This window comes from Hyperolius riggenbachi, chromosome 3 (genome assembly GCF_040937935.1).
Source record: "Hyperolius riggenbachi isolate aHypRig1 chromosome 3, aHypRig1.pri, whole genome shotgun sequence".
NCBI classification, from domain to species: Eukaryota; Metazoa; Chordata; class Amphibia; order Anura; family Hyperoliidae; genus Hyperolius; species Hyperolius riggenbachi.
The window spans coordinates 282,657,427-282,673,300 of NC_090648.1; the positions used below are offsets into that span (position 1 = coordinate 282,657,427).

The 15,874-nt window shown below is 45.8% G+C and overlaps 1 protein-coding gene across 1 annotated transcript in view; it reads right to left on the bottom strand.

Moving 5' to 3' along the window:
• The window catches only part of CPED1 (cadherin like and PC-esterase domain containing 1), a 344,542-nt gene that overhangs the window by 52,940 nt on the left and 275,728 nt on the right, over positions 1-15,874 (bottom strand). The gene's annotated exons all lie outside the window — the stretch shown is intronic.

Consider the following 15,874-nt stretch of genomic DNA (forward strand, 5'->3'; position numbering starts at 1 on the left):
AAACTTACGCACCCACCAAATTTTGTTTAAAAAATTATTGCACACTTTCTGTAAATCCAATAAACTTCATTTCACTTCTCAAATATCACTGTGTTTTTATCGTAACAACCAACGATTTATACAGAAAAATCATGAAGATTAACAAGGTTGCCCAAACTTTCGCATCCCACTGTATGCACACCGCAATTTTCACAGCGATTTTTCACGACATTGTTTAACAAAGCCTCATTAAAGCAATGTTGCACAATGCAGCCACCCGAATCGATTGCTTATCTTTAAACGACCGTCATGGTGGAACAATTGTTCCAATCGCCATAGACCTCCGTGCAAAAGTACCCAATCGTGCCACATCCGTCGTGTGCCATCATTTGTACCCACTGCAGAAGATGGATCAGGAAATGAGCATTTGTCGGATCGCAGGTCGCCGGAAGGACCCGATCCATCTTCTGCAGTCTGCACATAGGTACCTAGCTTAAAGTTCACCTGAGACAGTAAAGAAAAAAAATATATACATACCTGGGGCTTCCTCCAGCCCCCTCTAGGCTGATCACTCCTCTGCCATCCTCCTCCGCCACTGGATTTTCAGAAATTGGCCCTGCAAAATCCTGCAGTTGGAACCAGTAGGCGCAGATGCAGTAACCACGTGTGCTCCCTGTTAGCGCTGCCATTGCTAGAAGCATTTTGCTCCTGTGCAGTAGTACTGCGCAGGCCAAGAATGCTCCCGGCTACAATAGCGCAACAGGGGCACGTGAAGCTGGCCCACGCATGCACAGTAAGCCCCAGACCGGAAGACTTTCCAGGCCAATTTCTGAGGATCCAGGGGGTGCAGAAGGACGGTGAGGGAGTGATCAGCCTAGAGGGGGCTGGAGGAAGCCCCAGGTATGTATCATTGTTTTTACTACTGCCCCATCTCAGGTTTACTTTAAGTTTCTTTTGTAAAATTGCTTAAATTTAGCAGTTCATCACTGTTCAATTTTCTATGTATACATTCCAGTAAGACAGAAGACCCTCTCTACTGTTAATTTATTAACAATTCAAGAGCCATTTCTTCTGATATTGATAATGCCCACTGCCCAGTATTGATCAAACATTAGCTTTGTACTTCCTCAGAGCTATGAGAGCACGTGTACCTCTGTAATCTGCTCACTCAGGCCTCCACCTGGCATCAATAGCCTATCTGTATTTCACTGAATTTTGATCAAATGCTGATGGGCATGAGTTAGTTAACCACTTAAGGACTGCAGTCATAAAACCCCTTAAGGACCAGAGCCTTTTTTTCCATTCAGACCACTGCAGCTTTCACGGTTTATTGCTCGGTCATACAACCTACCACCTAAATGAATTTTACCTTCTTTTCTTCTCTCTAATACAGCTTTCTTTTGGTGCTATTTGATTGCTCCTGCGATTTTTACTTTTTATTATATTCATCAAAAAAGACATGAATTTTGGCAAAAAAATGATTTTTTTAACTTTCTGTGCTGACATTTTTAAAATAAAGTAAAATTTCTGTATACATGCAGCGCGAAAAATGTGGACAAACATGTTTTTGATTAAAAAAACCCCATTCAGTGTATATTTATTGGTTTGGGTAAAAGTTATAGCGTTTACAAACTGTGGTGCAAAAAGTGAATTTTCCCATTTTGAAGCATCTCCGACTTTTCTGAGCACCTGTCATGCTTCATGAGGTGCTAAAATTCCAGGATAGTATAAATATCCCCCAAATGACCCCATTTTGGAAAGAAGACATCCCAAAGTATTCACTGAAAGGCATGGTGAGTTCATAGAAGATTTTATTTTTTGTCACAAGTTAGCGGAAAATGACATTTTGTGACAAAAAAAAAGGAAAAAAAACTTTCCATTTCTTCTAACTTGCGACAAAAAAAAATGAAATCTGCCACGGACTCACTATGCTCCTCTTTGAATACCTTGAAGTGTCTACTTTCCAAAATGGGGTCATTTCTCCCACCCAGCATGGGTATGTGTAAAAATACACCCCAAAACACATTATACTACTTCTCCTGAGTACGGCGATACCACATGTGTGGCACTTTTTTGCACCCCAACTGCGCTAAGGGGCCCAAAGTCCAATGAGTACCTTTAGGATTTCACAGGTCATTTTGCGACATTTGGTTTCAAGACTACTCCTCACGGTTTAGGGCCCCTAAAATCCCAGGGCAGTATAGGAACCACACAGGTGACCCCATTTTAGAAAGAAGACACCCCAAGGTATTTAGTTAGGAGTATGGTGAGTTCATAGAAGATTTTATTTTTTGTCACAAGTTAGCGGAAAATGACACTTTGTGAAAAAAAACAATTAAAATCAATTTCCGCTAACTTGTGACAAAAAAATAAAATCTTCTATGAACTCACCATACTCCTAACTAAATACCTTGGGGTGTCTTCTTTCTAAAATGGGGTCACTTGTGGGGTTCCTATACTGCCCTGGGATTTTAGGGGCCCTAAACCGTGAGGAGTAGTCTTGAAACCAAATGTCGCAAAATGACCTGTGAAATCTTAAAGGTACTCATTGGACTTTGGGCCCCTTAGCGCCGTTAGGGTGCAAAAAAGTGCCACACATGAGGTATCCCCGTACTCAGGAGAAGTATTATAATTTGTTTTGCGGTGTATTTTTACACATACCCATGCTGGGTGGGAGAAATATCTCTGTAAATCAGAATTTTTTGATTTTTTTACACATAATTGTCCACTTACAGAGCTATTTCTCCCACCCAGCATGGGTATGTGTAAAAATACACCCCAAAACACATTATACTACTTCTCCTGAGTACAGCGATACCTCATGTGTGACACTTTTTTAGCAGCCTAGTTGCGCAAAGGGGCCCAAAGTCCAATGAGCACCTTTAGGCTTTACAGGGGTTCTCACAATTTAGCAACCCCCCCACATGCCAGGACCGTGAACAAACCCCACAAATGACCCCATTTTGGAAAGAAGACACCCCAAGGTATTCCATGAGGGGCATGGTGAGTTCATAGAAAAAAATTTTTTTTGTCATAAGTGAGCGGAAAATGACATTTTGTGAAAAAAACATACAACAATTTCTGCTAACTTGTGACAAAAAATAAAATATTCTATGAACTCACCATGCACCTCACGGAATACTTTGGGGTGTCCTCTTTCCAAAATGGCATCATTCGTGGGGTCTGTCCTGGCATTTTAGGGTCTCTGCAATCATTACATGTATGGCCAGTATTAGGAGTTTCTGCTATACTCCTTATTTTGGGCATACGGGTAATGCACTCTGGGCTGAAAGGAAAAATGACAGTCAATCAATCAATCAATGTGGATGAAAAAATATCTGCCAAAAAAATGTGAAAAAAAAAAGAGGGGAAGGCGTCTGCCAGGACATAGGAGCTGCCACCCAAAAACGTCCACCCACTCAGCTCGTATGCCCTGGCAAAGCCGATTTATCCATTCACACCGATCGATGTGGATGAACAAATCATTGCCAGAGTTCTTTTTTGATACAAAGTGCTTGCCAAAGCATAGGAGCTCCAACACCACCCCTCAGCTCATATGCCTCGGCAAACGTATCTTTTTTACTGCAGAGGAGAAATCTCGTCCTGCAGCGCTGCATGCACCGACTTGTGTGTAATCTGACAGACACACAATGCTTCTGTCAGGATGCACCATCAGTGCTGCAGCTGGTTGGTCGGTCGGTCGGTCCACCTGGAAGGGTAAAGGATGGAAAAAAGAGAGAAAAACACACACACAAAAAACAAGCAAGCAGCAAAGCAATAACTTCATTAACATCAACTTTTATAAACTTTAATGAACATTTTTAACCCAAACATTAACATTGGGAACCAAACATTAACTTTTTTGCTTACCTGTTTTTTTTATTTGTTTTTTTTTCCTTACCTTTCTGAGGACAAACCTCTTGTCCCCCATGGGACAATATGCAAAGTGCAAATCGCACAGAGATGTGGCGAAGTACATTATGCACTTTGTCCCAAGTGAAAGGAGAGGTTTCTGGCAGCACTGTGTATTAGGGTCTCTGGAAACCTGATGTCTGGGTTCACACTGCATATTGGCGTATCCGGTGGGGCGCGCGCACCGCATCGCCCCAAACAGACCTTCAGAGAATACCGCTAGAGTAGCATTCGACAGTAATCGCATTCGGCCTAGTAAGTAACTGCGTCGCCGTAGACTAACATGACTTCCGGGCCGACCCAAATTGCCACAGAAGCCACCCAGTAACGTAGGCATGCACTAGCGTTAAGTCAAGCACTTCCGGCGTAGGAAGGGGACCGCAAAGTGTGACTTTCGCTAGGCAATTTTCCCTAACGCATCACGCCAGTGTGAAATAGCACAGAGACCCTTGTGTGCCTACTGCTATGTTTGGAGTTCCCTACTCTCTAAAAGTGTATCTGCTCATGATACACTTTTGGAAACACTCCCCTAGGCATAGACCAGGCTGGTCAGGACACATGGGACAGTAAACAGAGGTGTCACGCCTTGTTCCAGCCCTGCTGCAGACACGACAACGTTTTCTTGGGGTGCGTTGATTTGGGCCACTCGGAATGGGAAAGGCGGAGTGCCTTTCATGCAGCCGGCTAACTGCATTTTGGGGTTGGGCCACGGCACCTCCTGGATACAGGAGTTCCATAACAATGTCTTCCTGGAATTTAAGGAACACTCCAGTTCTCCCAGCCTTACTGTAGAGAACAAAGCTGTTGTAAATACCCAATTGAATTAGATAAACAGACACTTTTTTATACCAGCGTCTGGTTTTGCGGGAAACTAAATAGGGCCCTAACATCTGGTCATTGAAGTCCACCCCTCCCATGTAAGCATTATAGTCGTGGACGGCGAGGGGTTTTTCAGAGACCTCAGTTGCCCGTTGAATTTGGACTGTCGTGTCTGTGTGAATGGTGGACAGAAGGTAAACGTCCCTCTTGTCCTTCCATTTCACCGCGAGCAGGTCATCTGTACACAAGGCAGCCCTCTCCCCCTGTGCAAGCCGGGTACTAACGAGCTGTTGGGGGAAGCCCCGGTGACTAGGCCGCACGGTGCCACAGCAGCGGATCCCTTCTATCTTTAAATGCTGATAGAGGGCCACACTTGTGTAGAAGTTGTCCACATAAAGATGGTACCCCTCCTGGAACAAAGGTGACACCAAGTCCCACACAATCTTGCCACTGCTCCCCAGGTAGTCAGGGCATCCGACCGGCTCCAATTTTGAGTCTTTTCCCTCATAGACCCTAAAACCATAAGTATAGCCTGTGGCCCTTTCACAGAGCTTATACAGTTTCACCCCATACCGGGCGCGCTTGCTTGGGATGTACTGTTTGATGCCAAGGCGCCCGGTAAAATGTATGAGGGACTCGTCTACACAAATGTGCTGTTCAGGGGTATAAGCATCTGCAAATTTTGATGACATGTGGTCTATGAGGGGCCGAATTTTGTGGAGCCGGTCATAAGCAGGGTGGTCACTCCGATGACAGGTTGTGTTGTCATTGAAGTGCAGGAAGCGCAGGATCATCTCAAACCGTGTCCTAGACATGACAGCAGAGAACATGGGCAGGTGATATATTGGGCGCGTAGACCAATAAGACCGCAATACATTCAATTTGACTAGACCCATGTTAAGGAGAAGGCCCAAAAAAGTTTTAAGTTCGGAAACTTGGAGTGGTTTCCACCGGTAAGCCTGGGAATAGTACTTATCCGGGTTGTCGGTGATGTATTGTGTGGCATAACGGTTGGTCTCAGCCACAATTAAGTCGTAGAGATCCTCGGTGAAGAACAGATGAAAAAAGTCTAGGGCCGTTGCTAGATTATCTGTCTCCACCTGGACTCCAGACTGGGCGGTGAAAGGGGGCAGTACGGGTGCGGCGGAACCAGGGGATTGCCAATTGGGATTTGCCAGCACCTCTGGAAGACTATGGGTAGTACGGGCCCGTTTTCTTGGTGGCTGCGACTCGGGTCTTAATGCACGTGCCACCGAACCAGTTTCAACTTCCCTTCTGGTGCTCACCACTTCACCAGGGTCTACAGAAGTACTGGTGCCAGGTCCAGGAGATGCTGCGCTGCTGGTGTATGCCTCACCATGAAACCTCAGACCAGCGCTAGCACCACTCTGCTGCCCTTGAGGCAGATCCTGCGCCACCTGCGGTCCAGTGACATGGGGTGTGGTACGCCTGGCTCTAGCCAGGACCTCAACCTCATTATCGCTATTGTTCAGCGAGCCACTGCTGTCCACAGGTTCGTACTCTGACCCAGAAGATTCGTCGGATGAGATGTCCCAATCGTCCTCATCCGACTGGGCCATGTACCTGAGAACCTCATCATCGGAATACCCCTTTCTTGCCATGGTGGGCTGCTAAATTTAGGGGGTATTCCTCTGAGACTACCAGGAAAAAGAGCACCTACCTAGCAAAAGGGAGTACTTGCGGAGCAGAAAGCTGTGGTCACTGAGTTTTGAAAAAAAGATAAAAAATCAAAACTGATCTTTACAGTGCCACAGCTATTGTACAGTGTTTTTTGCAGTGATCAGAAAAAAAATTCTGTCACTGCAGTGGGGCGGGCTGAACGCAAGTGCAGGCGAACGATCAGGCCTGATCGGCAAACACAGCGTTTTTAGTGGATCCTAATGACCCCAATATAGATCTGTGTGCGATCAGTAATGTTCACTTACAGATACTATATAGTACCAATGCTGATTAGCGACAGTGATGACGCTAATCAGCGACTAATTAGTGACTGTGGTGCGGTGGGCTGAGCGCTAACTGACACTAACACAGGGGCCTAGCTAACTGGCCTAACTGTTAACACTAGTGATACTAAAAACACTGTTTTTAGATCACTAGGATAGTGACCGGGGGGGGGGGGGGGATCAGGGGGCAATCAGACAGCAATGGGGGCAATCAGAAACAATCACAGACAATCAGAGGGCAATCAAGGCAATTACAACACAATTAGAGCCAATAAGAGTGATTAGAGGGCAATCACAGCCAGTCAGCGCAATCAAAGCCAATCGCGGGGCAATCAAAGCCAATCGCGGGGCAATCGAAGCCAATCACAATACAATCGAAAACCAATCACGGGACAATCGAAAACCAATCACGGGACAATCGAAGCCAATCACGGGACAATCGAATCCAATCACAGCACAATCGAAGCCAATCACGGGACAATCGAAGCCAATCACAGCACAATCGAAGCCAATCACGGGACAATCGAAGCCAATCACAGCACAATCAAAGCCAATCACAGGACAATCTAAGTCAGTCACAGGGCAATTGAGACAATTAGAGCCAATCAAAGCACAATCAAGCGTTACAGACAGGAGATTAGATATACACAATGGCAGGGGGGTGATCTAGGGCAGGGTGGAGTGATCAGAGGGAGATATAAGGGCAGGGGGGAGGGTGATCAGGAGCCTGCAGTGACAGGTGGTGACGGGGTGATTGATAGGTGATCGGTAGGTAATTACAGAGGAGAAAATAAGCAAGCAATGCACTGGCGGGGGGTCTGTGGGCGATCTGAGGGTTCGGGTGGGTGATTGGGTGCCCGCAAGGGGCAGATTAGGGTCTAATCTGATGGGTAGCAGTGACAGGGGGTGACGGGGTGATTGATAGGTGATCAGAAGGTAATTACAGGGTAGAATATATGCAAGCAATGCACTGGCAAGTTGATCAGAGGGGGTCTCAGGGCAATCTGAGGGGGTGGGCGGGTGATTGGGTGCCCAAAAGGGGCAGATTAGGGACTGATCTGATGGGTAGCAGTGACAGGTAGTGACAGGGGGTGATTAATGGGTGATTGATGGGTGATCAGTAGGTGTTTAGAGGAGAGAAAAGATGTAAACAATGCACTTGGTAGGTGTTATGAGGGTGGGCCTGTGGGCGATCTGAGCGTGTGGGTGGGTGATCAGATGCCCGCAAAGGGCAGGTTAGGGTCTAATCTGATGGGTGGCAGTGACAGGTGATGACAGGGGGTGATCGATGGGTGATTAACAGGTGATTGACAGGTGATTACAGAGAATAGCTGTATACAGTACACGGGGGGGGGGGGAGGTCGGGGGGGGGGTCTGGGGAGGATCTGAGGGTGTGGGGGGGTGATCAGGCGCCCCCAGGGGGAAGTTTAGGACCTGATCTAAAAGATAGCGTTGACAGTTAGTGACAGGGGGTGATTGATAGGTGATTAGGGGGGTGATTGGGAGCAAACAGTGCTGTCAGGGGGTGGGCAGGGGGGGGTCTGATGGGTGCTGTGGGCGATTAGTGTGCAGGGGGGGCAGGATCAGTGTGTGTGTGTTCCAACTCACAGTGCTGCCTTCCTCTCTGGTGGTCGATCGAGCGCTGTGACCACCAGGGAGGAGGCAGCGTGTATAATACGCTTTGTTTACCTAACAAAGCGTATTATACACTTTCAATTGGCCATTTCAAAAAGTTGCAACCCGCCGGCGCTGCTGATTGGCCGGCGGGTTGACGTCACATGTGGGCGGAGCCTAATGCCGGCGGTGCGCGCGCAGTCCGCACGCGCGATCGCCCGCAATCCCCTCCCCCAGGACCCGACGCCATTCTGCGTTACGTGGTCCTGGGGTTGCCACTTTGCCGCCGCCAATATGAAGTAGGCGGTCGGCAAGTGGTTAAAGGAAACCTGAAGCCAGAGGTATATGGAGGCTGCCATATTTATTTCCTTTTAGGCAATAACAGCTGCCTGACTACACTGCTGATCCTCTGCTTCTAATACTTTTAGCCATATACCTTGAACAGGGGCGTTCCTAGGGTCCTTGGAGATCGGTGGCAAATGGGCGTGGTCATGCAGTGAGTGGGCGTGGCCATGGGTGGGGCCAATCGTACATTAGATTAGGACAGTGGTGGCAAACTTTTTGGAGGCCCAAACTGCAACCCACAAGTCACTTATCTTTTGCAAAGTGGCAACAGCAATTTAAACTAAATACTATACAAACGTTTTAACACATACATGAACATTATGGAAAATCCAAGTTGAAAAACTGAAAAGATAAACAATTTCATCCATCCTACTCCTGAAAAAATATATTCATTTTTTTAGAACATCCCATTCTTTTTTCTGTTTTAAAAAGCTAAAAAAGTAGGTTTAATGCTATCGTCTCATATGATGATAATTCAGCTTTTCCCATAGTCTCGCAGTTAGCAATCATGTGACCCCCAACAAGACAAATTCAGCAATCATGAGGCCCCTATCAAGACAAATTCAGAAATCATGAGGCCCCCAACAAGACAAATTCAGCAATCATAAGGCCCTCAACAAGACAAATTCAGCAATCATGAGGCCCCCAACAAGACAAATTCAGCAGTCATGAGGCACATAAATAGACAGCATTTCACATAAATAGGCAGAATGCCCCCTTAATATGGTAGACACCTCTCACCTGGCTTCTGAATTCTCCTCTACTGGCTGCTGTACCTGGCAATACTGGTTTTGGCTGGATTGAGGATGATGTGTGAGCTGAAAGGCATGGCAGTGATGCCGTGGCCTGGCTGGCGGTGATGCTGTAGCCGATGTTGTGGCTGGGTTGGCTGGCAGTGATGCTGGGCTGTGCTTGGCTGGTTGAAGTAAATGCTGGCCTGACTGGTGGTGATGCTGTGGCCTTTTTGATAGTGATTCTGGGCTGGTTGGTTGGCGGTGATGCTGGGCTGGCTGGCCTGGATAGTTTAGGTAGCGACAGGTGCCCCCTAGTTAAGGTAGCACCAGGAGTATCCCAGTTTAGATAGTGACAGGAGCAACCCAGTTCAGTTAGTGACAGGAGCCCCCCAGTGTAGGCAGTGACAGGAGCCCCCAGTTTAGGTAGTGACAGGCACCCCCCAGTTAGGTAGTGACAGGCACCCCCCAGTTAGGTAGTGACAGGCACCCCCCAGTTAGGTAGTGACAGGGACCCCCAGTTGGGTAGTGACAGGGACCCCCAGTTGGGTAGTGAGTGACAGCAGGGACCCCCAGTTGGGTAGTGAGTGACAGCAGGGACCCCCAGTTGGGTAGTGAGTGACAGCAGGGACCCCAGTTAGATAGTGAGTGACAGCAGGGACCCCCATTTAGATAGTGAGTGACAGCAGGGACCCCCAGTTAAATAGTGAGTGACAGCAGGGACCCCCAGTTAAATAGTGAGTGACAGCAGGGACCCCCATTTAGATAGTGAGTGACAGCAGGGATCCCCGTTTAGATAGTGAGTGACAGCAGGGATCCCCGTTTAGATAGTGAGTGACAGCAGGGACCCCCGTTTAGATAGTGACAGCAGGGACCCCCGTTAGGTAGTGAGTGACAGCAGGGACCCCATTAGGTAGTGAGTGACAGCAGGGACCCCAGTTAGATAGTGAGTGACAGCAGGGACCACCAGTTAGATAGTGAGTGACAGCAGGGACCCCCGTTTAGATAGTGAGTGACAGCAGGGACCCCCGTTTAGATAGTGAGTGACAGCAGGGACCCCCGTTAGATAGTGAGTGACAGCAGGGACCCCCGTTAGGTAGTGAGTGACAGCAGGGACCCCCGTTAGGTAGTGAGTGACAGCAGGGACCCCCGTTAGGTAGTAAATGACAGCAGGGACCCCCATTAGGTAGTGAGTGACAGCAGGGACCCCAGTTAGGTAGTGAGTGACAGCAGGGACCCCCGTTAGGTAGTGAGTGACAGCAGGGACCCCCGCTAGGTAGTGAGTGACAGCAGGGACCCCCATTAGGTAGTGAGTGACAGCAGAGACCCCCATTAGGTAGTGAGTGACAGCAGGGACCCCCATTAGGTAGTGAGTGACAGCAGGGACCCCTATTAGGTAGTGAGTGACAGCAGGGACCCCCATTAGGTAGTGAGTGACAGCAGGGACTCCCGTTAGGTAGTGAGTGACAGCAGGGACCCCCATTAGGTAGTGAGTGACAGCAGGGACCCCCATTAGGTAGTGAGTGACAGCAGGGACCCCCATTAGGTAGTGAGTGACAGCAGGGACCCCTGTTAGGTAGTGAGTGACAGCAGGGACCCCAGTTAGGTAGTGAGTGACAGCAGGGACCCCCGTTAGGTAGTGAGTGACAGCAGGGACCCCCATTAGATAGTGAGTGACAGCAGGGACCCCCGTTAGGTAGTGAGTGAGTGACAGGGACCCCCGTTAGGTAGTGAGTGACAGGCGCGTTCCCCTCCCCACCCCACCTACCTTGCCGTGTCAGACCTCTCACAGACCTCTCTCAGTGGGTGACCCGACCAGATAGAGTAGGCGCCGGGCACAAATATGCGGAAGTGATGTCACTTCCGCATATCAGCGGTGTCCACTAGGTCCTAGCGCCCGCTCTATCTGGTCGCCCGGCGCTGATCGAGGTCTGAATGGCAGCGGAGCATAGCGGATCAGAGCGGAGCAGCGGCGGCCGGGAGATCCGTGGCACCCCAGGACAGATTGGGGGCACGGGCCCCCCCAAAATAGGGCTAGCGACGCCCCTGACCTTGAACAAGCATATTCAGATCAGGTGCTTCTGACATTATTGTCAGATTAGCTGCATGCGTGTTTCTGGTGATATTCATACACTACTGCAGCCAAATAGATCTGCAGGGCTGCCAGGCAACTGGTATTGTTTAAAAGGAAATAAATATGGCAGCCTCCATATTCTTCTCTCTTCAGTTGTCCTTTAAATTGTATGCTGTTAAATTATATTGCTCTTTGTAACAGCAATAGGAAATTGACAGTAAAATCAGACTGTTGTAGTAGCTTATTGTGCAGCTCAGCTCACTCATGACTCATGGCCAAATATAGTAGAAGTAGTAGAGTATTGTACCATGTTAGCCATCAGTAAAAGCAAGACGGTTTGAATAAAGATGAAAACATTTATTGGCTAACTTAAAAGAATAAGAGTAAGCTTTGGGCTACTTAGCCTTCTTCAGACTTGAATCCTGTAGCAGACAGCTAGCACATGCAACATCAAAAGCTGGGAAATGTACATTTTCTTTGTCATTAAGATGTCTTAATTAAATTGAATTATCCCCTATTTGGATGTTCTGTTTCAGTTAAAGGGAACCTGAAGCTGGTAAAATGATTTAAAATAAACACATGACGTAGCTGTAAATGAATATTACATACTAAACTCACTGTCAGTTCCTCTCAGAAGCTCACCATTTTCTTCTTACAGTGATCCCTTCCATTTCTGACAATATTTTGTCAAACGACGTAAAACTTGCATCGGGGCCCACAGCTCCTTAGCTACTCCACTGGTCAGTTGCAACTGAATGTGCAAGGTAATGTCCATGTTTCCCTATGGCTCAAATGGGTGAAATTACAGTTTACCAGTGTGCTGACCAGGAATCTGTTATGGGGTAATGTCGATTTCTAAAATGGAGGACTGAGAATTCCATTGATCAGAGTGGACAAATGGGATGCAGGAGAGGAGAAAGAGATTTAGAGAAGTAGAAGTAGACTACATAGGAGGTAGGTATGACCTGTGTATGGTTATTTTGACTTTTTATTTTCAGTTCAGGTTCACTTTAAGGCATCTTAATAACATGTATTTATATTTGCAAAAAAATCTATGTATCTCATTTTGATGTTGCATGTATATAGATGTCTGCAATAACATCTTGTCAGCATACAGTATTAGAGTCTGAAGAAGGCTGAGTAGCAGAAAGCTTACTCGTATTCTTTTAATTTAGCCAGTAAATGGTATCATCCTGATTCTTGCTTATGGCTAAACATTTGACCATGACTACATTTTTCTGCCTTGTGTGATTCCCGCAGCAAGATAGTTGGCTAGAATCAGACTGTTGTCTAGAATCAAATGATTCAGCAGGAAGAAGGAGACAGGACTTAGGAGTGATTTACACTGGCTGCTACAAGGCATGGTTGTGCTTCACAATCAGCTACTCCAACTGTTGGATTTCATTGCAGCTTTCAATGCACCAGAGGCAGGAAGTGGTTATGAAAGTAAGAAACCATAGCCCGTCTTCCATTACTCAGAACTGGGATATCGTCCAACAGTGGAATCATCTCCAGGTACATTTTAAATCAGAACTTAAGTCATGTTTGGAAACATGCCTATTGCCCAAGTTGTTGTGGTTATCAATGTACCAACCAATGTCTGAGTGTCTGTCAGTCTAGTTGTGTTTACATGTGCTTCTCCCTCTGGCCTGACATAGGAGAATGCACTAACCAAAAATACATTTTAAACAGTAGGAATGTAATGGAAATATTGTGTGACTTGACTTTGCTATATGCTGATTGCTTAAAGTGGGATAAAACTCTGAAAAACATTCAATAAATATATGTTTTCCTACTTTTTATTACCCATACAGTTATCATATTTGCTTTTGTTAACAAGTAATATTGTATGTCTACAAATTACAAATTCCCAAAGTAAGATTTATTTGCTCTAAAAGCTGCCATTGCATTTTACTGCATAGTTGCTATATTGATATATTATAATGTATCCAGTGATCACTTCTCAGCTCTCTCTGATCCTACAATGTGCACAGTTCAGTGTCAGCAGCTGCTGACTGGATACTAATTGTAGCAACAAAGACATGCAAACAAAAGATAAAGTTATCACTTCTTTGGATGCGGCCAGAAGCTTAAGGAGCTTTCCACTGAAGAACAAAGTACTGTGTTTAACTGTTTGAATGCTGTTCTGCTACACTTTTTTTTGTGGTAGTAGATTTTATGCTGTAAATAATCTTTTAAAAGAAAGAGGAAATGCTGAGTTTTAGACTTATTTAAGTTATTCTTGTTCAGCTTTAAAACACTGCTGCATGCCTAGGACTATCATGACCTTTCATGTAATTCATCAAAGGAGTACGTACGTATATATGATAAGAGTGGAAATCTCTCTACGGTAAATGTTTTACATCCTGAGCTCCCCAGCATGTTTGTCTGGTGGGAATTGTACAACATCCTGGCTGACTGATGATATCATTGAGAAAGGTATGCCTCTGGACCTGAAATTGATTTTGCATGCTGTTAGTCATAGATCAGCAAGCAACCGTGTAGAAATGGAGCCCACTTATGGAACACAGAAATAGAACGAATCTTTTTTTGTCCGCACCAAAATAAGAAAGGCGTTTATTTACTCATCTTATTAGTAGTTAAATAAAAGTCACAAGAAGACCTGCTTGTAAATAAAAACATGCACGGGGAGAAATATACACAAACAGTGCTTTCTTGGGGCAGTCATATGTGAATGAACGAGCAGTAATAATGCAGTGGCCTTGTACGGAAGTCTCATTTATGAGCCTAGTTACAGTCTGAGCATTTCCTTTGATATGAGCTCTGCTATGATTGCATGAATGCACATGAGGTTTTCTCTTTCTTCATTTCCACTTTGATGTCCATGCTTACATGCATCTCATTCTCTAATTAGTACAAACATGAAGCCGTTTCCTAAGTGAGCAATAGTTTTATCGCTATTACGATGAAAACTTTTCTATACAGTTTCTTTTTTTCCTCTTTTTATGGCATTTAGCTTAGAGAGGAGAGAATGTGTTCATTACAAGAATGGCTGAACAGAGAGATGATAACACTCCCCTTATGCCTGTGCTATGAGTTTCTTGGATTGGATTCGCTGGTTAATAGTCAGAGCTCAAGTGGCTCCATACATCACATTCACCGCACCTCATGGAGGCTATAATGTAAATACTGACTAGGGAAAAGTGTAAAAGCAGGAGAAGGCAGACTTAATTGAAACATTTTATTGGCTGAGATTACACAATGATATGCTTTGAGACAGCTCAACTCTTTATTGTCAGCTGGCGCTCACTACTTTGATTGAAATGCTACTGAAATGCAATTGTCTATTTTTGGAGGGTAAATTTGTAAGGCCCACAAAAAACTGTTAGGCCCCATTCACGCCTAAAAGCGCAAAACGCCGTTGCGGGAGTGATTTTTCCGTGATTAATGCGGAAAAATCACTGGACACTGCAGCGATTTTTCCACGATCGCTATTAGCGCTTCTATAGCACTAAACGCGATCGCCGGGAAATCGTCTGAAAATGGTGCAGGCTACACATTTGCGTTTGGCAATTTGCGTTAATCGCCAGGGATTAACGTAAATCGCCCAAGTGAAAACGGGCCCATAGGGTATTATTGCACTAGCGCTTTAAAAAGCGCTAACGATAGAGCGTTTTGCAGAAATTGCCGGCAAAGCGATCTAGTGTGAATGGGGCCTTAAGGCTTGTTCAAGAGCTTTTCTAAGTGCTTTGTGATTTGTGTGTGTTCTCACTGGAGCGATGTGATTTTGTAAAAATCCCCCATAGCATTGCATTAGCAAGAGATTTTCAAAATCACTAGCGCTTAGAAAGCTCTTGCAGTGTGAACAAGTTATTACTAGAGCTCATTTTTAGCCACAAAACTATTTCGCTCACTTCCTCCAGTTAGTATCACCTTTTATATTGACAGTGCTAGGTAATTCTTGTCTGTCATAACAGATGACCATTGAGCACTGTTGGGAACTAAACCATATGGGGCTTGATTCACAAAAGAGTGCTAACTGTTAGCACGGCCGTTTTCGCGTGAATTTTCGCATTGCGTGCGATCGTGAATTTTCGTGCGAAACGATAACGTTTTCGTGTGCAAACGTGAATTTTCGTGCAAAATCAATATCGTTTTCGTGTGAAAATTCACGTTTGCGTGTGAAAACATTATCGTTTCGCGTGAAAATTCGCGATAGCGCGTAATGCGAAGATTCGCACGAAAACGGCCGTGCCAACAGTTAGCACTCTTTTGTGAATCAAGCCCATGGTGTTTTACATAACGTGGCTTCTATCTGGGCAACTAAGACTTGACAGCCTGTTATAAACACATTTCATAAAAATGACAACCTGAAAGTAGCTAGTTTGAAAGCTAGTATAGGTCCCTCTTGTTTGGAGAGAGACATCAGTATTTCCATCAGGGCCATCCATGTCTTAGTGAAAATTACCTTTAGA